At 40.7% G+C, this 19,897-nt stretch overlaps 1 protein-coding gene across 3 annotated transcripts in view; it reads left to right on the top strand.

Moving 5' to 3' along the window:
* The first annotated feature begins 667 nt into the window (after positions 1–667).
* Positions 668–19,897, top strand: part of EYA3 (EYA transcriptional coactivator and phosphatase 3) — a 106,261-nt gene continuing 87,031 nt past the window's right edge. For 2 of the 3 annotated variants that reach the window (XM_025931916.2, XM_025931910.2), the window contains exon 1: positions 8,237–8,394. The gene's annotated coding sequence lies outside the window, so the exon portion shown is untranslated. Of the gene's footprint in view, positions 738–8,236; positions 8,395–19,897 lie in introns of those variants that run through there. The other variant, XM_086716177.1, reaches the window with a different exon arrangement.

Raw genomic sequence — 19,897 nt, 5'->3', positions numbered from 1 at the left:
TCATCCAGAACCCTAGCTGTAAGGGATCCTGAGAAGTACCCATCTTTAACCTTCCCACTTTTGCAGTGTAGGGGAGTAAGTCTCATGAGAAGGATGTGGGAATGGATGTTGAGCTGAACAAATGCAATACACAACATTTCTGACCACAGATTGATGGGAATGTGAACTCCATGAGGGCAGGAGTCTGGGCTGATTGGTTTTCTGCTGTGTCCTGAGAGCCTAGACTATCACAAAGTACCTGCTAACTAAACAGGTAGAGCCACATCAAACTGAATGTTTCCCCAGGAGCTCTTCTGGTCAACATCAGGCAGACTACAGTAGTGGCAATAGGTCTGTGACTCTGACAATGGCTGGGTCTGTGTTGCCCCCATTGAATCTGGGTGACCTCTATGGCTGCTTTGACCATAGACCAGGATGGAAGTGTTGCTGTGTCAGTTAAGGCTGGCCTTAAGAATGGCAGCTTCCAAGACCTGTCTCTATGGAGACCTCAACTGCCATGTTCAACTACCCTCGTGGAGAGACTATGTGGAGAGGCTCTGAGACTATGTGGCCAGGAGGCTAGCTGAAGCCAGCCTTTCAGCCAATCCATCAAGTGTCAGGCACATGACTGAGGCCATGTTGGACCTGTCAGACCAGTCTAGCTGCCTAGCTGCCAGTTAGAATACTTCCAGCTGACTCCAACTGATGTCATGCAGAAGAGAGGAGTCAACCCCGTCCAAACTTCTGACTCAAAACTCGTGAGATACAGCAGTTGTTTAAAACCATTGATTTGGGGGATAGTTTGTTACATACCAATAGATAATCAGAATACACTTCAAGTGTGATCTTAGTGAATACAAAGCTGACCGTAGTAGGAATGCAGAAAATGTTCCATTTATATCCCAGGTAGATTTCCAGGGCTATAATTTTAATCCCGTATGCATTGTTGTGAGGTGTTCCTAAAACACCTGAGTTTTGCGAGTGCCTGGGTGGCTCAGTCAGTTAAGCCTCTGACTTTGGCTCAGGTCATGATCTCACACTTTGTGAGTTTGAGCCCCACCTTGGGCTCTCTGCTGTCAGCGCAGAGCCTGCTTTGGATCCTCTGACCTCTCAATCTGCCCTATCCCGCTCTCGCGCTTTCTCTTTCAAAAATGAATAAACATTAAAAAAAAAAAAAAACAACAACCTGAGTTTTGTACAAGAATCATCCTCCGTAAAGCAAGAGATCTTGGATGTTTCCAAACGATACTGGTTTGTCAGGGGGAAAATATGCACAATAACAGTAACCATGTGGGTTAAGATGCCTGTGGGTAAAACGAAGATAATATACTCAGAAGCCTGGAAATGCTTTGCTCTGAAGACAGTAATGGTTACTGCTTATCTTAAAAATGTGAGTTTAGGGGCGCCTGGGTGGCTCAGTCGGTTGGGCGGCCGACTTCGGCTCAGGTCATGATCTCGCGGTCCGTGAGTTCAAGCCCCGCGTCGGGCTCTGGGCTGATGGCTCAGAGCCTGGAGCCTGCTTCCAATTCTGTGTCTCCCTCTCTCTCTGCCCCTCCCCCGTTCATGCTCTGTCTCTCTCTGTCTCAAAAATGAATAAAACGTTAAAAAAAATTTTTTTTTTTAAATTTTAAAAAATGTGAGTTTAGGGGCGCCTGGGTGGCGCAGTCGGTTAAGCGTCCGACTTCAGCCAGGTCACGATCTCGCGGTCCATGAGTTCGAGCCCCGCGGCGTCGGGCTCTGGGCTGATGGCTCGGAGCCTGGAGCCTGTTTCCGATTCTGTGTCTCCCTCTCTCTCTGCCCCTCCCCCGTTCATGCTTTGTCTCTCTCTGTTCCAAAAATAAATAAAAAACGTTGAAAAAAAAAATTAAAAAAAAAAATGTGAGTTTATTCCACTTCAAAGTCTTCTTACTGGTGGAAATTTGGACCAAACTGTGAAAATGACTCTAATACCATGTAGGGCCAAGTAGGCATAAAGTGACCCACATTCTTGTTACGGCAATGATTAGATTGTTATAGATTGCTTTTTTATTTTATTTTATTTTTTTCTTTTTTAAAAACAAAAATTTTTTTTTTAACGTTTATTTATTTTTGAGACAGAGAGAGACAGAGCATGAACAGGGGAGGGGCAGAGAGAGAGGGAGACACAGAATCGGAAACAGGCTCCAGGTTCTGAGCTGTCAGCACGGAGCCCGACATGGGGCTCGAACTCACGGACCGTGAGATCATGACCTGAGCCGAAGTCGGACGCTTAACCGACCAAGCCACCCAGGCCCCCCTTAGATTGCTTTTTTAAAAAGAGTTTTTATTGAAATTCCAGTTAGTTAACATAGAGTTGTAATATTGGTTTTAGGTATACAATATAGTGATTCAACACTTCTGTACAACACCTGGTACTTACCACAAGTGCACTCCTTAATCCCCGTCACATTTTAACCCCATCCTCCTCCCTTCTGGCAACCATCAGTTTGTTCCCTGTAGTTAAGAGTCTGTTTCTTGGTTTGCCTCTCTCTCCTTTCCCCCCCTTGGCACATTTGTTTTGTTTCTTAAATTTCACATCTGAATGAAATCACTTGGTATTTGTCTTTCTCTGACTGAGTTATTTCACTTAGCATAATACTCTCTAGCTCCATCCATGTCATTGCAAAGGGCATGATTTGATTCTTTTTATGACCGAGGAATATTCCATTGTATCTATATGGATCCTCTTTATCCATTCATCAGTCGATGGACACATGAACCGTTTCCATAATCTGGTTATTGTAGATCATGTTGCTACAAACACTGGGGTACGTGTATCCCTTTGAATCAGTATTTTTGTATCCTTTGGATAAACACCTCATAGTGCGATTGCTGGATTGTAGGGTAGTCTATTTTATGTTGCTTTTTAAAAAATTAATTACTGTGGTAAACAACACATATCACAAAATTTACTATCTTTGTCATTTTATTTTTTTTATAATTTTTTTTAACGTTTATTTATTTTTGAGACAGAGAGAGACAGAGCATGAACGGGGGAGGGTCAGAGAGAGGGAGGCACAGAATCTGAAACAGGCTCCAGGCTCTGAGCTGTCAGCACAGAGCCCGACGCGGGGCTCGAACCCACGGACCGCGAGATCGTGACCTGAACCGAAGCCGGACGCCCAACCGACTGAGCCACCCAGGCGCCCCTATTTTTGTCATTTTAATTGTGTAGTTCAGCGTATGCCAAACAACGATTTCCCTCTGTCCCCTCCCTCTAGCCCCTGGCAACCACTACTCCTTTCTATATTTATACATTTGACTACTTTACATACGTCATGTAAGTGGAACCATACAGTATTTGTTCTTTTGTGACTGGCTTATTTCACTTAGCATGTCCTCAAGTTGCATCCCTATCGTAGAAGGTGACAGGATTCCCCCCCGTTCTAAGGATCCATGGTGTTCTGTGGTACCTACGTACCATATCTTGTTTATACATTCATCTGCTGATGCACACTTGGGTTACTCCCACCTCTTGGCTATGTGAAAAATGCTACCATGAACACAGGTGTGCAAATATCTCTTTGACACTCGGCTTTCAATTCTTTTGGATATATACACAGAAGTGGGAGTGCTAGATCATACAGTAATCCTATATTTATCCCACCAATTATACATTGCTTTTAGAGGTTCAACTGTCATGTGTATAATAAGATATTGCCTTAAGTGCGATAGAGAAGTGAACAGAAACAAAACCGAGACCGCTCTGCTTCAGATGTATTAGTCAGGAGAGTTCAAATGGATAACCGTTAACAAAACACTGGTCATACATTCCTTATGTCTTGTTTTATTTTTTAAATACTTATCTATTTACTTTGAGAGAGAGAGCACGCGAGCGAGAGCAGGAGAGGGGCAGAGAGAGGGGGAGAGAGAATCCCAAGCAGTCTCCACACTCAGTGGACATGGGGTTCAATGGACATGGTGAGGCTCTACACTCAGTGGACCTGGGGCTCAATCTCATGACTGTGAGATCATGACCTGAGCTGAAATCGAGAGTCAGATGCTTAACTGATTGAGCCACCCAGGCACCCCTTGATTTACATTTCGGATGTGTTTGGAAAGACCTGGCTATAGGAGCACCTGGCTGGCTCAACTGGAAAAGCACACAACTCTTGATCTCAGGTCATGAATTCGAGGCCCAAGTTGGGTGTAGAGGTTACTTAAAAATAAATAAATAAAATAAAAAAAAAAAAAGATCTGGCTATAATATTTTAGACTATTTAAAAAATTTTTTTAATGTTTATTTTTGAGAGAGAGAGACAGAGTGTGAGCAGGGGAGGGGCAGAGAGAGAGAGGGAGACAGAATCCGAAGCAGGCTCCAGGCTCTGAGCTGTCAGCACAGAGCCCAACACAGGACTCGAACTCACAAGCTGTGAGATCATGACCTGAGCCAAAGTCGAACACTCAACCGAGCCACCCAGGCGCCCCATTTTAGACGATTTTAATAGCCTTTCTTACGTATTGAATTTTGAATGTAATATTTGAAATATTTCAAATCTACAGAAAATAACAAGAATTTAAGTATTTAAACTCAACTTGAACAAAACCATATTTTTTGGCATATTTCTTTATATCTGTCCCCAAGACTGGTACATAGGTTAGGAAAAAACAAAAACAAAAACAATAAACATTTCCACTTCTACTGACTATGATAGTAAGTGAAGATGCACTTACTGAAATCAGAGAAAGGAAACTAGTAAGTAAAACGAATTCATACGTGGCTACCCGTTTCTCTTCCTGTAGTTTGAGAGAAATCATGGACTCTGAAGTCACACAGATCTGGGTTCAAGCCTTGGGTTTGCTTCTTGCCAGTTGTGTGGCCTTGAGCAAGTTCCTTAACCTATCTGTGCCTCAGGTTTTTAATCTGTAAAATGGAGCTAGTCATAGTACTCCCTGAGTTTGTTGGGAGGATTGAAAAAGAAACATGAGCACTTATATATCTACCATGTACAGTAAGCAACACACAGCAAATCTTCAATAAATATTAGTAATTACTGATTTTATGTATTGAGCACCTACTGTATGCCAATCACTCTTCTAGTACTGAGACGTCAGCAGGGAACAAGAGAGATAAAGACCCCCATGGTGCTTACTCTCTAGTGATGGACAATAAACAAACGAGGTAATTTCAGATAGTGAGAGGGATCATGAAGAAAAAGCATGTGAAGGGGAGACAGGAGCTACTTTAGACAGCAGCCAGGAGGCCATGGGAGGCCTGTGGGAAAACTTCAAAGGTGAAATTCAACTGAGAGTAGCAGAGGGGTGCCTGGGTGGCTCAGTCGGTTGAGCGTCCAACTTCTGCTCAGGTCATGATCTCACTGATGTTGAGTTCGAGCCCTGTATCAGGCTCTGTACTGACAGCGTGGAGCCTGGAGCCTGCTTCAAGTTCTGTGTCTCAGTCTCTTTCTCTCTGGCCCTCCCCTGCTCATGCTCTCTCTCTCTCTCTCTCTCTCAAAAATAAATAAACATTAAAATTTTTTTTTGTAAAAATGAGAGTAGCAGAAGGAACCAATCATTGGAAAGTTTGGGGAAGAGTGTTCAAGAGAAGAACAGTACGTGCTTAGGCTCTGAGCTAAGAAATTTGTATAGGAAAAAAGGACAGGGAGACTGGAACTGTATGTGGGGGGAAGGGAGGCTGAGCATAACATCTGAGGGGGAGAACAGGTCAAGAAGGGCCTTGTGGATCATAGTATAGAGTTTAGATTTTATTCTTTTCTTTTCTTTTTTTTAGATTTTATCTTATTTTATTTTTATTAAAAAAATTTTTTTTAATGTTTATTTTTGAGAGAGTGGGGGAGGGCCAGAGAGAGACACACACAGAATCTGAAGCAGGCTCCAGGATTGGGGCTGTCAGCAGAGAGCCCAATGTGGGGCTCGAACTCACGAATCGGGAGATCATGACCTGAGCCGAAGTCCGACGTTTAACCGACTGAGCCACCCAGGCGCCCCTATTTTATTTTATTTTATTAAAGTTTATTTATTTTGAGAGAGAGAGAAACAAGAGAAACACAAGTGAGGATGGGCAGAGAAAGAGAGAGAGAGAGAGAGAGAAAGAGAGAGAGAGAATCCCAAGCAGGCTTCACGCAGTCAGCATGGAGCTCGATGCGGGGCTCCAACTCACAAACCGTGAGATTGTGACCTGAACCAAAGTCAGACGCTCAACCGAATAAGCCACCCAGGCACACCTAGATTTTATTCTTAAAGGATTGTGAAGACATCGGAGGGTTTTTATTGTTAGTAGATACAGCAGTCTTTACTCTGGGGAGGAATTTATGCGCTTTCCTGTGACTCTGTTCTAGAATTATGCATACTACACGCTTTCAGAGTAACTTTTCTGGGGATACCACATTGGTTATTCACGGGCTCCCCCTGGTGGAAATGGTGGCTCAGTTTGCATGGTTTCAGATGAGCAAAAGCAAATAAATGGGCAATTTATCCCTTCACTCAACAAACATATTGGGCACCTACAATGTGCTAGGCTCTGGTGCTGAAATACATCCGTGAACAAACACAGACATCTCCTGGGGCTTACATTTTGGTGTGTATATGCGGGAGAAAGACATTTAACCAAATTCATCAGCAAATTGTTAGATGGGATAAATGTTATTTGAGAAAAAATAAGTAGGAAACTGGGCTAAAAATTTTGGGGAGGGTGATGGTGCTTCAGTTTTAAATACAGTGGCAGGGGGATGCCTGGGTGGCTCAGTTGGTTTAGGCGTTGAACTCTTGGTTTCAGCTCGGGTCATGATCTTGTTATTCGTGAGTTCAAGTCCCACATCAGGCTCCATGCTGACAGTGTGGAGCCTGCTTGAGATTCTCTCTCTCTCCCTCTCTCTCTGCCTCTCACTCTCTCTCAAAATAAAACAAACAGACAAATAAATAATACAAATACAGTGGCAAGGAAGTTCTCATTGAGAGGGTAACATATGAACAAAGATGTAAAGGAGGTGACCTGGTGAATGATGCAGGTGTTTGGGGGAAGAGATTCCAGGCAGAGATCAGCAAGCATGAAGGTCCTGAGTTCACGTGCAGGTTTGAGGAATAGCAAAGAGCCCAATGTGCCTTGACGTGGTGGTATAATGGAGAGTAGGAGATAAGGTTAGTTGTACTTGGGGGTGGGTAGGTGGTGTCACGTCTTGAGGGTCCTCTAGGGCAGTACAAGGATTTTTTGTTTTCACTTGGAAACAGGAATCCACTGGAGCGGGGACAGGATCTGCTTAGGGTGTTAACAGAAACCTGTTGATGTGGTATTAACAGATTGTGGAAAAGGAAGCGTATAAAAAGAGCAGTCGCACATCGACTGTGGCTTGTACCAGTAGAGGCAGTAAATGGTCAGATTCTGAACAAATTTTAAAGGCAGATTATGCAGAACTCACTGATGAGTTAGATGAAGGGTGTGAAAGAGAGGAGTCAAGGATCTCAATAAGTGATATTACTTAATAAGTGGTCATAGGAAGAGGTGATCAAAGAGTATACAGCCCAAAAAGTGTAGAAAAGAAGTATTTTAGAGGTGTTATCAGCTTAAAAACAGTGTGTAATTTTTCTGGATTTTGTGTTATTTGTGAAGTTTTAAAATTTGTAATTTGTAATTTCTTTTCTCACTCCAAAGACTCATTTTTATACCTAATATTGTATTTGTAATTTTGGATTTTCTCTAACAGGGCCCTCAAATTGAATAAATTTCAGGTCTCCACATGCCTGAATTCAGCCCTGCTCCTATTTGGGTAGTAACTTAAAGTTAGTGAAGCATCTATAAATTTTGTTTCTGATAAAATTATCACATAAAATAGCGTGCACGCAATAGAAGGTACTGTAAGACCAATAGACGTTGGGAATAAGCCAATATTGGGTTCGCCTCTCCACCAGCGTCTTCCAAAACTTCCCACCCATTCTTCCTCCCGCACTTTTTCTAAAACTACCAGATACAACCAGCATTTCTTCTCACGATCGCTTTACGGTGGCAAGCATTACATGCATTCTAAAAGCCTTTCTAAAAATATGAAAGCGTTAAGTTTTTGGTTTTTTTGTTTGTTTTTGTCGTGGCTGCTTGTGCCGCAGAAGCACCACCAGTTCCTGGGCGAAGCAAGAAATCAGCCCCTCAGCACTAAGCCGCTCCGAGGCGCGCGGTGGGGCGTAACCAGGGGCGGAGCTCCCGGAACGGCGGAGTAGGCGGGATCTAGGCGCCTCCCTGCCCCGCCCCGCGAGGCCTGACACATGCGCCCAGAGGCTTCTGGTGGAAAGAGGTGGGGATTGTGAGGTGACCCTGGCCGCTGACTTCCGGTTCCTAGGGATGCGCATCCGGGTCACGCTAACGCCGCGGTTTCCTCCATCCGCTGGGTTCTGCTGTGGGTCTGGACCAGTACCCATGTCCTGCTCTGGGGCCTCTGCAACCTTAGGGTGAGTCACCGCCGCGACAGGGTCAGAGTGCGGCCGGTAGAGTACAGCCCGTACGGGGACGGGTCAAGAGTTCTGTCCCGGTCCCTGTGGGTGGGGGTTTTCTTTGCCTGTCCCTTGTCCCTGCAGTGCTTCCCTCACTCCAGCCCTTTCCCTCGCCGGCCTCGACTCTTTCACCTCCCCTTTAGCTTTGCTGGCCTCCGCGCACCTCTCGCCTCGCTGTTTTCCTCATCCCCCCCGTTACAAGCCCGGGTTTCTTGCCTTTCGCCTCAGCGCTTCCCTCACCACTGCCTCTGGCTTTTTCCCTTGCTTCTCACGTTAGCACCTCCCGGGGTTCTCGCTGTTCTTTCCCGCAGCAGGACGGCCCACCTCCTCATTGTGCTTCCCCTCCTCCACTGCGAAACTGAGCTGGTCTCTCTAGGGTCCTAGGTCCGGCCCCCCAACTTCCGTCACCTTCGATCCCTGTCCCCTCCCGGGACTAGTAGGTGACATCTGTGCTTCGCCTGGGGTTCTCCCGCCTTTTCTTAGCTAGAGAAGGGCTTAGCCAAAGCCCCAGTGTCGGCCGATTCATCCGGCTTGGGGGAAGTTTTGCCTTGAGGCGTAGGGTTAGACTCTGGTAGCTTCCGTAGTTAGGGAACAACAAAGGCGTTCCCTTTTTCTTTGCTGGACCACAGTTTTGGGGGCTCTCTCTGGAGCAGGCTAACAGGTGGCAGGCACACGGAACAGCTAGCGATTGGGCTTGTGTGGTCTTGTTAACTGACAGGCCATGAGGACGTGCTGTCATTTTTGTGTTTTCTGCCCCATGAGAGTGGATGTGCACAGCTGAGGCAAAAATGCGGACGATCAGCTCTGTGTTCTGCATGGGCTTTACTTACAGGACAGGTGCTATGACAGAAGACAAGAGTTTCTTGGGAGATTTTTAGCCCCAGATTTACAAGCTCCTTGCCAGAAATTTTAGAGTTACTGAAACGTTTTCTGCCAAAGAGTGCACTCTAGTAGTTTCAGAGTACGTTTTCATTAATTGAACTCCGGGTGCAAATGTACCTTTATCTTTAACCTCTTACAGATGGGTTTCTTCGTTTTTACCGTATTGACAAGCTTTCTGTTTTTCTTCCTGTTTCTTCATAAGCCAGCCATTACACTACTTTATTACTTCGACTGTTCTTTTATTTTTTCCTTACTGTTTCCACCTTAGTCTTTTTTTTTTTTTTAATGTTTATTTTTGAGAGATTGGTAGAGTGCGAGCGGGGGAGGGGCAGAGAGAGGGAGGGAGACACAATCCCAAGCAGGCTCCAGGCTCTGAGCTGTCAGCGCAGATGCCGACGGGGGCTCGAACTCACCACTGCCAGATCAAGGCCTGAGCGGAGTCTGACGCTTAACCAGCTGAGCCATCCGGGCGCCCCTCCACCTTAGTCTTAAAAGCCATCGTTTTCTCATTTGAGAGTTAGGTTTCTCTTAAACTTTTAAAGTTTCTCTGATGGCTTTTAGTCACCTCCAAGATGAAGAGATTGGACTTAATAGGGGTTAGTGTCTCAAGTTTTGTGATCCGAGGTATATTTTGAGACACAGCGTTGGATAATTTTTATTTCTGTTTTTCCAGTGTTTGTGGTGTATGTCTGGCATTTGATTGCAAATACTTTTCTGTGATCTGCTTTTGAAATATAAATTGTGCTCTGAGATTTAGTATTTAAGTGAAGTGTCTGCTTCACGTTTGACTGGTGAGTTAGAGAAGAGTTTCTCTCATTATATGATGCATATACATACACAAGCAGGGCATAGACCTTGCTCATTCCAGAATGGGGCTGCTCCCTTCAGCTATTTTTAGCAAGGGACTTTGGAGCTTGGCCATATTAGTCCTAGAAGCCACAGAGAAGGACCCTTTGGGTGGTTTTCAGTCCTTATCTAACTGCTGAGGGAAGCCCTTTGGAAAGCTCTTTACCCATACCTTCTCCCCAGCACCTACCTTGGAAACTCCAGCTTCTGTTCAACCTGGGTCTCCTCATGTCACATCCTTAAAAACTAACCCCAGTGAGTATGGGCTGACTCCCTCTAACTGCTTCTTTACCTCTAAGTTTGTGGACTTTTTTTTTTTTTTTTTTAGCCATGAGCACTCCATAGATAGATTTATATTTGGATTCATGCAAGACCATCTTTCCACATTCTTCTGAACTTTCTATTTCTTGAGCATGTCTAAGTCTAAACGTAGATGGATTTCTACAGGTTACAGCTGGAGGGTTCTGTAGAGCTCAAACTTACCCTTTTATTTTACAAATAAGGAAATCAAGACTTAAAGAATTGGTGATTTTTCCAAGGTCAGTTTTTACAAATACAGAAGTCTTGTACTCAGAGTCATGCACTCAGAGAAGTGGGTTTTAGTTCTCTCAGAGTTGTAGGCCAGAGAGCACAGTGTAGTATTTAGTGGTTCATTTCTTCTTCTTCTTTTTTTTTTTTTTTTAAGTTTATTTATTTGTTTTTGAGAGAGAGAGAGTACAGGGGAGGGGCAGAGAGAGAAGGAGGGAGAGAATCTCAAGTAGGCACTGTACTGTCAGCACAGAGTGGGGCTCGAACTCACAAACTGTGAGATCATGACCTGATCCAAAGTCAGTTGGAAGCTTAACCTACTGAGCCACCCAGGCGCCCCTAGTGGTTCATTTCAACACATTTGTGCCATAGGAATGAATTCTAGGAGAAGGAATTTATGACAGATTTTTAAATTCAAGGCTGCCTTCAAAGATGGCCCCTAGAAAGAAACTGTTGTGCAGAAGTAAAAGTTGAAAAGTCTTAGGGAGTCTCTTTCTCTCTTTTCTTCTAAAATCATTTTAGCCCATTATGATATGAATGCTGCCTAAAAGCCTTTACATGAACATCCTGTGGTCTCATTGGAGCATTTGTGTTCGTGCTCCTGTCTTCCTACCAAACACTAATAGACTTTCTAATTTCTGAAAAGTGTGCATGTCCTACCCAGCTTCCAAACAACAACAAAAATTATCATTAGAGACAGCTCAGTGTATGTGTTTGTAAAGCTCAGGAGAGGAATCGATGTCAGTTTTCCGTAGAAATTTCTCCTTTAGTTTGGCAGTCTTATTTTGTAACCCTGAGGACTTCATTTAAAATAAATTTCTCATATTAGTTTATGCATACCAGGTTTTCTGTTTTTATTTGGTTCAATTATTTTTGATTATTTTTTGTCATTTTACTTGTTACTGTATGTTGTTTTACATATTTAAACTTTTATTCTTGAACCCTAGGATATGTTTTAAGGAAAATGCAGCTTTAAAAATATAAGAAACTGGGGCGCCTGGATGGCTCAGTCGGTTAAGCGCCGACTTCAGCTCAGGTCAGGATCTCGCGGTCTGTGAGTTCGAGCCCCGCATCGGGCTCTGGGCTGATGGCTCAGAGCCTGGAGCCTGCTTCCGGTTCTGTGTCTCCCTCTCTCTCTGCCCCTCCCCGTTCATGCTCTGTCTCTCTCTGTCTCAAAAATAAATAAACATTAAAAAAAATATATTAAAAATATAAGAAACAAAGTACACCCACACCACATCCTTACCTTGTGGTGTGATGGTTTCTATGATCTGACTAAACCACTTCATAACTTCGTTCTTTTTGTTTTGCTTTCAGATAAAAGGCTGATAGAACTTCTTTTTCGGTAGTTGTCTAAGAGATTTTTGTGTTCTACATATAACAAGAAGATATCTTAACTTATGTGTATTTTAAATGGAGGAAGACTAGTTCAAAATAGTTAACGTAGAATAGTTCAACATAGAAATAATTCAAAGTGGGGCGCCTGGGTGGCTCAGATGGTTAAGCGTTGGACTCTTGATTTCAGCTCAGGTCATGATCTCATGGTTTGTGAGATTGAGCCCGGCTTTAGGCTTCATGCTGACAGCACAGAGCCTGCTTGGGATTCTCTCCTCCCTCTCTTCCCCTCCCCTTGCTCTCCTGTGCATGCTCTTTTTCTCTCTCTCTCAAAATAAATAAACATTTTTTTAAAAGTTCAAAATGCATTTAAGAATATTAGGAAAAGCTTATTCTTCCCCTACATTCATTTATATTAGGGGGTTAATTATTATATTTGTAATAAAGTTGAAAATAGGTGGACTTTCTGCCGATTAACTTAAAAATACAGGTGTATGTTCTTATACAGAATATATGGCTTAAGCTACAAACTGCCTTATTAACATGTCTTATTGACAGAGAACATAGATAATGGAGCAGCAACCACATCATCATCTCAATATTTTTATTTGGTCCCATCAACCTAAGTCCTAAGGTATCTAATTATTAAATGTAAAAATAATTAGACTATCTTCTTTATTTGTAGTATATTTAAAAACATATTTGAGGGGCGCCTGGGTGGCGCAGTCGGTTAAGCGTCCGACTTCAGCCAGGTCACGATCTCGCGGTCCGTGAGTTCGAGCCCCGCGTCGGGCTCTGGGCTGATGGCTCAGAGCCTGGAGCCTGTTTCCGATTCTGTGTCTCCCTCTCTCTCTGCCCCTCCCCCGTTCATGCTCTGTCTCTCCCTGTCCCAAAAATAAATAAACATTGAAAAAAAAAAAATTAAAAAAAAAAAAACACATTTGAAATATGGACTTCATAAAATTTTATGTTTTTAAGAAAACTTTACTGTTTTCTTCTTTTAAATATGTAGTTGTATTTTACCTTTTTTTTTTTTTTTTTTTTTTTAAGTAATTTCTATGCTCAGTATAGGGCTTGAACTCATAACCCTGAGATTATCAAGAATCATATACTCCACCGACTGAGCTGGCCAGGTGCCCCATAGTAGTATTTTAAATCAAAAAAGGAAATGTATAAGTAGTCCTAACCTTTCAACATCCATTGAAATTGTAAAACTCATGATTTAAAACTTTTAACAAAATAGGAATAGAGGAAACATACCTCAATATAACAAAGACCATATGTGACAAACCCATCACAAACATAGTCAACTGCGTTTTCTTTAAAATCAGGAACAAGACAAGGATGTCCATTCTCACCATTTTTATTCAACATAGTTTTGAAGTCCTAGCCACAGCAATTAGGCAGAAAAAGGAAAAGAAAATGTATCCAAGTTAGTAAGGGAATAAGTTAAACTGTTACTGTTTGCAAGTGACCTAATTCTACCTGTAGAAAACCTAAAGTCTCCACAAAAAACTGTTACAATTAATGGATTCAGTAAATTTGCAAGATAAAATATCAGTATACAAAAATCTGTTGCATTTCTACACAATGATAATGAACTATCAAAAAAGAGTAACTGAGGGGCTCCTGGGTGGCTCAGTTGGTTGGGCGTCTGACTTTGGCTCAGGTCATGATCTTGCAGTCCATGAGTTCGAGCCCGGCATCGGGCTCTGTGTTGACAGCTCAGAGCCTAGAGTCTGCTTCAGATTCTGTGTCTCCCTCTTTCTCTGCCCCTCCCCTGCTCACACTCTGTCTCTCTCTCTGTCTCTCAAAAATAAAGATTAAAAAAAAAGAAGAAGAACTGAGAAAACAATCCCATTTACAATGGCATCAAAAAGAATAAAATGTCTAGGAGTAAATTTAACCAAGGAGGTGAAATACCTGTACACAGAAAACTGTAAGACATTGATTAAAAAACTGAAGATGTGTCGGGCTCTGTGCTGACAGCTCAGAGCCTGGAGCCTGCTTTGGATTCTGTGTCTCCCTCTCTCTCTCTGCCCCTTCCCCACTTATGCTCTGTCTCTTTCTGTCTCTTAAAAAATAAATAAAGATTTAAAAAAATTTTTTTTAATAAAAAATAAAAAAACTGAAGATGTCATAAATAAATGGAAAGATAGTCCATGCTCATATACTGGAAGAACTGATATTGTTACAATGTCCATACTACCCAAAGTAATCTACAGATTCCAGTGGCATTTTTCATAGAACTGGAACAAATGATTCCAAAATTTGGGTGGAAAAATTAAAAAAACAAAACAAAAAGAAAAATAAAAAAATCGTACTTAATATCTTACAGATCTTACTACCGATTGTGTTGGATGCACTTTAACTTATCAGCTTGGTTAATATTTGTACTAGGTAGATTTACTTTTATTTGCCCTAGAAAATAGGGCAAAATGAATATATTTCTTTTAGCAAGTTTCTTTTGGGTACCTACTATGTACAATTTTAGTAATATGTATATAGGCTGTTCATGTGAACTAGGTAGCATTATACATAAGGCTGGCGTTTACACTTAAATCCTGAATTTGGTTTTCTTTGTACATATTTGAATTAAACCATAAGATTTAACATAACCTGTATCACCAGGGTGTAGAAAAAAAAGAAGAAAATATAATTAGAATTAAAATAAGCTTAATCCTAAGAAAATGTCACTTCTCAGTGACAATTGTATATGATTTTTTTAAGCTAGATTTTGTGATTTTCTGTTGTTTTCAAAACAGTGATTTCTCATCATTATTTGATTTTAAGGTTCTTACATTAATTTGCATCACTGTTTAATATAAAGTTATTGTTTTTTTAGAGGTACAATTAAATAAATTTCATTTGGGAAACTTTCGTAACTGAACTGTAAAAATCTGTATTGGTAAAACAGTAAAAAATAAAAGCAGCTTTATATAGCTCTTACTATGTGCCAGGAACTACTCTGAGTGGTTTACATGTATGAACTCCTTAAGCTGTACAACACTGTGAAGTAAATACTGTTCTTATCTCCATTTTACCAATGAGGAAACCACGGCATGGAAGTTACATAACTTGCCCAAAGTAACACAGCTAGTTAGCCAGAGAGCTGGATTTGAACTTAGTTTTTCTGGCTTTAGAGTTCATGACCTTTTTGTACAGCATTTTACTAATTTAGTGATTTCTTCCTTTATAGGTTAAGGTTAAAAATCCAGTTTGCCGGAAACTGTTATCAGAGGACCACTTTGGGCTTGGGAACCTTAGAGAGGGGTTTTACATGGGCTGGCCTAAGGCAAATTGCAAACCCTTTTACCACCTGTGTTTCTTAGATGGCAAAAATCATGTATTAAAAAAGGAAAGCAGGACCATATCTTTCCCTCTTTAAAAAGTTATTGTGTGGAAGTTGGTTACTTTTGAGTTATTTGGAGAAAAGGTAGCATATTTAATAAAATGTATTCTATATTACTAAAATGTCTTCCTCTATTTATTTTTTTAATGTTTATTATTTTTGAGAGAGAGAGTGAGAGAGACAGAGCGTGAGCGGGAGAGGGGCAGAGAAAGACGGAGACACAGAATCAGAAACAGGTTCCAGGCTGAGCTGTCAGTGGGGTTCGAGCACACAAGCCATGAGATGATGAGTTGAGCTGAAGTACGATGCTTAACTGACTGAACCACCCAGGCGCCCCTAAAATGTCCTACCTCTTGATCTTATTATACTTCCTTTCTTTGATCTGGAGAGTATTAAATTTATGTAATAGTCTTAAACTCTGAAATCTTAATGTGTCCACTATGAATTTAACAACTTCGAAATATGAAATAGAAAACAAACTGAGATTTCTGATTTACCTGTAGTAAATTTGGAAAAGTTGGAAATTTGTGCAAAATTAAGTACTTCCATTTCCTTAGGACTGTTATGTTGAGATTAATATATTTAAATTAGCGTTTTTAGTTTTTCTTAGAAAAGAGGAGTGTTTTTAGTTTGACTTAGAAACAAGGAGAACTTTCACAAACCATTTCCTTTATAAATTAAAAAATGCATGTAGTCATTTAGAATATTACTAATTATATTAATATTACTTCTTTTGTGCTTTTATTATTCCCAAATGTAAAAATTCTTGTTGCATCTCTAAGGGAAGGAGATGATTTTATATCATTTGAAGTGTAGTTTAATTAATGTAGGAGTCTGGGACTGAGATATGAGAAGTTATTTTTCTGAGTTTTTGAAACAATTGAGAATCATGGAATCTGGTTAGCAGAAGAAAACTATAGTTATTTTCTGGTAAGAAGGGACACTTGGTTAGGGATACTAATTTTATTTCTTATATATTAACTCCTTTTATTAATTCAGACATTAATTCAGTACACCATTTTTCATAGTAGCTTTTGTCTTGATTTTTTTTCTTTTTGGTGGGAAAAATATGGATCTGAGAAGCTTTGCTATGATGATTTAGAATATTCCTTATTTTGGTTTAAACATTTAATTTTTGTTTCAGAAACAATTCTTTTTTATATATGGGTTTGATAATTAGTTTATCTCCTAAAATTTCAATAGTTTTTTTTTTCACCTGAAATTTAATAATGTAGCAATTACTGAATTTAGGAAAATTGTTTCTGCTAGCAGCACTGTTACTATGGGAATAAATTAGAATGATTAGCTCTTAGGTAGAATTGAACTTTATTCTTAAGTTTCCATAGTAGTTGAAAAAGATTTAGGTCAGTTTCACCTGTTGTTCCTCCTTTTTTCAAAATAAGAGGGAATTTTATTTTTTATTAAAAAAAATTTTTTTAATGTTTATTTATTTTTGAGAGAGACAGAGACAGAGTGTGGACAGGGGAGGGCCAGAGAGAGGGAGACACAGAATCTGAAACAGGCTCCAGGCTCTGAGCTGTCAGCCCAGAGCCCGATGCGGGGCTCGAACTCACAAGCCATGAGATCATGACCTGAGCTGAAATCGGACGCTTAACCGACTGAGCTACCCAGGCGCCCCTAAAGTAAGAGGGAATTTTAATTTAACACAATAATGTTAATTTTTTCCTACTAGATTGATAATATTAATATGGCAGTTTCACTCTTTGTCGACAGCATAATCCAAAATGTGTATATGATTTGTTTTTTTAGAAAATTTCAGAATTTAGAGAACATTTTAGGGTAAAAAGTAGTATATAACTGTCTTATTAAAAAACATTCTCGGGGCGCCTGGGTGGCGCAGTCGGTTAAGCGTCCGACTTCAGCCAGGTCACAATCTCGCGGTCCGCGAGTTCGAGCCCCGCGTCAGGCTCTGGGCTGATGGCTTGGAGCCTGGAGCCTGTTTCCGATTCTGTGTCTCCCTCTCTCTCTGCCCCTCCCCCGTTCATGCTCTGTCTCTCTCTGTCCCAAAAATAAATAAACGTTGAAAAAAAAAATTAAAAAAAAAAAAAAACATTCTCCAGGACGCGTCTGGGTAGCTTAGTCGATTGAATGTCCGACTTGAGCTCAGGTCATGATCTCAAGGTTCTTGGGTTCGAGGCCTGTGTGAGGCTCTGTGCTGACAGCTCAGACCTGGATCCTGCTTCAGATTTTGTGTCTCCCTCTCTCTCTCTGCCCTTCCCTTGCTCACGCTCTGTTTCTCTCTGTCTCTCAAAAAATAAATGTTTAAAAAAAAAAAAAAACATTCTCTAGGAATCATTGTGTTATTACTTCACTGAACTTTTCAAATCTACTTTTCCCTTTTACCAAATCTTTGCTGTAGGTTGGGAACCAGCTATCAGATAACTGATGAATAAGTGTTCTTGAGATTGGGAATGAGAGCTTTTGCAAAGAGTATAAGCCATCTCTAATATTGGTGTGGCATTTAATAGCTAGATGAACTGAAAATGTTTGCTTTCTCTCATTCCTGTGTATCTCCTGTTAGTATATATTTATTTAGTGTTGGCACCTCACATTCTGTGAAACTTGTTTATTTGGAGTAACTGTTAAACTATTGATTCTTATAGATGGTTTTCTTCTCCTTTTTAAATTCTTTTTCAGAGTAAAGGGTTGCCTTTAAAAACCTAATTAAGAGTTGGTTGCACATCCCAACCAACTTTTGGTTTAGACTCCGGCTCTTGCTTTAGACTGTGGTCATGATCCCAGGGTTGTGGGATCCAGCCTTGAGTTTGGCTCTGCGGTTCTGCACTGAGTGTGGACCATGCTTAAGATTTTCTTTTTCTCCCTCTGCCCCTTCCAGCTCTCTTTTTCTCTCTCTAAAATAAACAAAATGAAAAATTTTTTTTTTTTTAACTAAGAGAACCACCAGAACTCTGAATGTTATTTCCTGTGTAGTTTGAAGTGGATATTTTCCTCCTTGACTGGTCAGTTTTTTATATTCTGATAAAGTGGCTTTCAATTTTTTTTTTATCATGACCCACTATAAGATGCATTTTTTCATTGTTACCCAGTACTTACACACGTATGTATACATTATCCAGTACTTATACATGTATATGTACATATTAATGTTTAAAATTGAAACAGAAGTTTTGTGGAACAATATTATCTTTACTACTGGTGATACATTGTAATATTTTCTGTTCTATTTTGCTTTATTGTATTTCATTAAAAACTGTTAGTCTTCACTAAGTTAATAAGACAACATTAATGCATTATACCTGGAGTTTGAAAAATTCGAATGACTGCTAGATTTTTTTCTAATACTGTTTTTCGGAATTGAAAATGTTTGGGTTTGTTAGTTTTTTTCTCTCTGAAATGTATCTTGATTCTGTTAAGCTTTTAATCTAAATAACTGCAGAACATTTGAGAGGGAGACCCTATTGCCCTGATTGTCATTGCTGTCATCTCTGTTCTTTACTGTAGTTAGGCACATCATTTTAAAGACTGCAATAATATAGAATCATGAGGTTGAAAACACTTGGTCACATGCAGAGCTTCCATCATGAGAATCATTTGCTAGGTTCCATCTTATAGTCAAAAGTTGAAGTTGATGAAGTTGCGTTTTGCGAACTTTGTTTCTGCTCTTAGCAACTAGTCCAAAGGTTACAAAGCTGTTTTATTCTACTTTCTTCTGGCCCCAGTCCGGTCTTTGTAAACCAGAAAAGAGAACTGAGCAGTGAAGCAGTGTCTCTTGTGTATATGGTCAGGTGAAAGTAACACGGTTGAAGAGTGGACTGCATGTATGTATTGTCCCGACTCCTTTTCTGTAATCATAAAGGGGGAAAGGTAGTAGAGATATCAGCAGTTCCTAGCATATCATAGCCAGCAGGGTCAGCAACATACTCTACTGTTTTTATCATCACCTCCTCCTAACACTTAATGAACACTTACTATGTTCCAGGCACTGTGTAAAGCACTTCACTTTATTAACTCATATTCACTTGGGAGGCCTGGGAGAACAAAAATGAGAGAGGATAAAGAAGGAAACTTGCCTTAGTATCTTCTCATTATCTGGCTTGTGAATAGCATGACACAGCATAGATTTTTAGCTTGGTCAGCTTTTTAAAGTCATCAGTCCTGTCTGTGATGTTTCGTATTGAATGGCACATAGCTGTGGTTTGAAACCTCAGGCTTTGAAGCTTGGCTGCATGGGCTTGAATTCCAGGTTGGTGACTTGGTTGGTAAATACCCTGGCCAAGTTACTCTCTGTACTTTTTCTTATCTCTAAAATGGTAATAATAATCAATAGCACCTATCTTACAGACTTACTGAGAGGACTAAATGAATTATACATGTAACGTACTTAGAACAGTGTCTGACCCATAAAAAACATTCCATAAATGTTAGCTATTAATAACTCACAACTCACAGTTGGATCTCCTGAAAGTATTTGTGACCATGATGAGTTCTGTGTATTTGCTAAGTAACAGGATGTGATTGACATTCAATGTTTTATTG

This window comes from Puma concolor, chromosome C1 (genome assembly GCF_028749965.1).
Source record: "Puma concolor isolate L17-30 chromosome C1, mPumCon1.1.hap2, whole genome shotgun sequence".
Lineage (NCBI taxonomy): Eukaryota > Metazoa > Chordata > Mammalia > Carnivora > Felidae > Puma > Puma concolor.
Note: the sequence above shows the minus strand (reverse complement) of the source record. Positions and strands in the feature narration are given on the sequence as shown.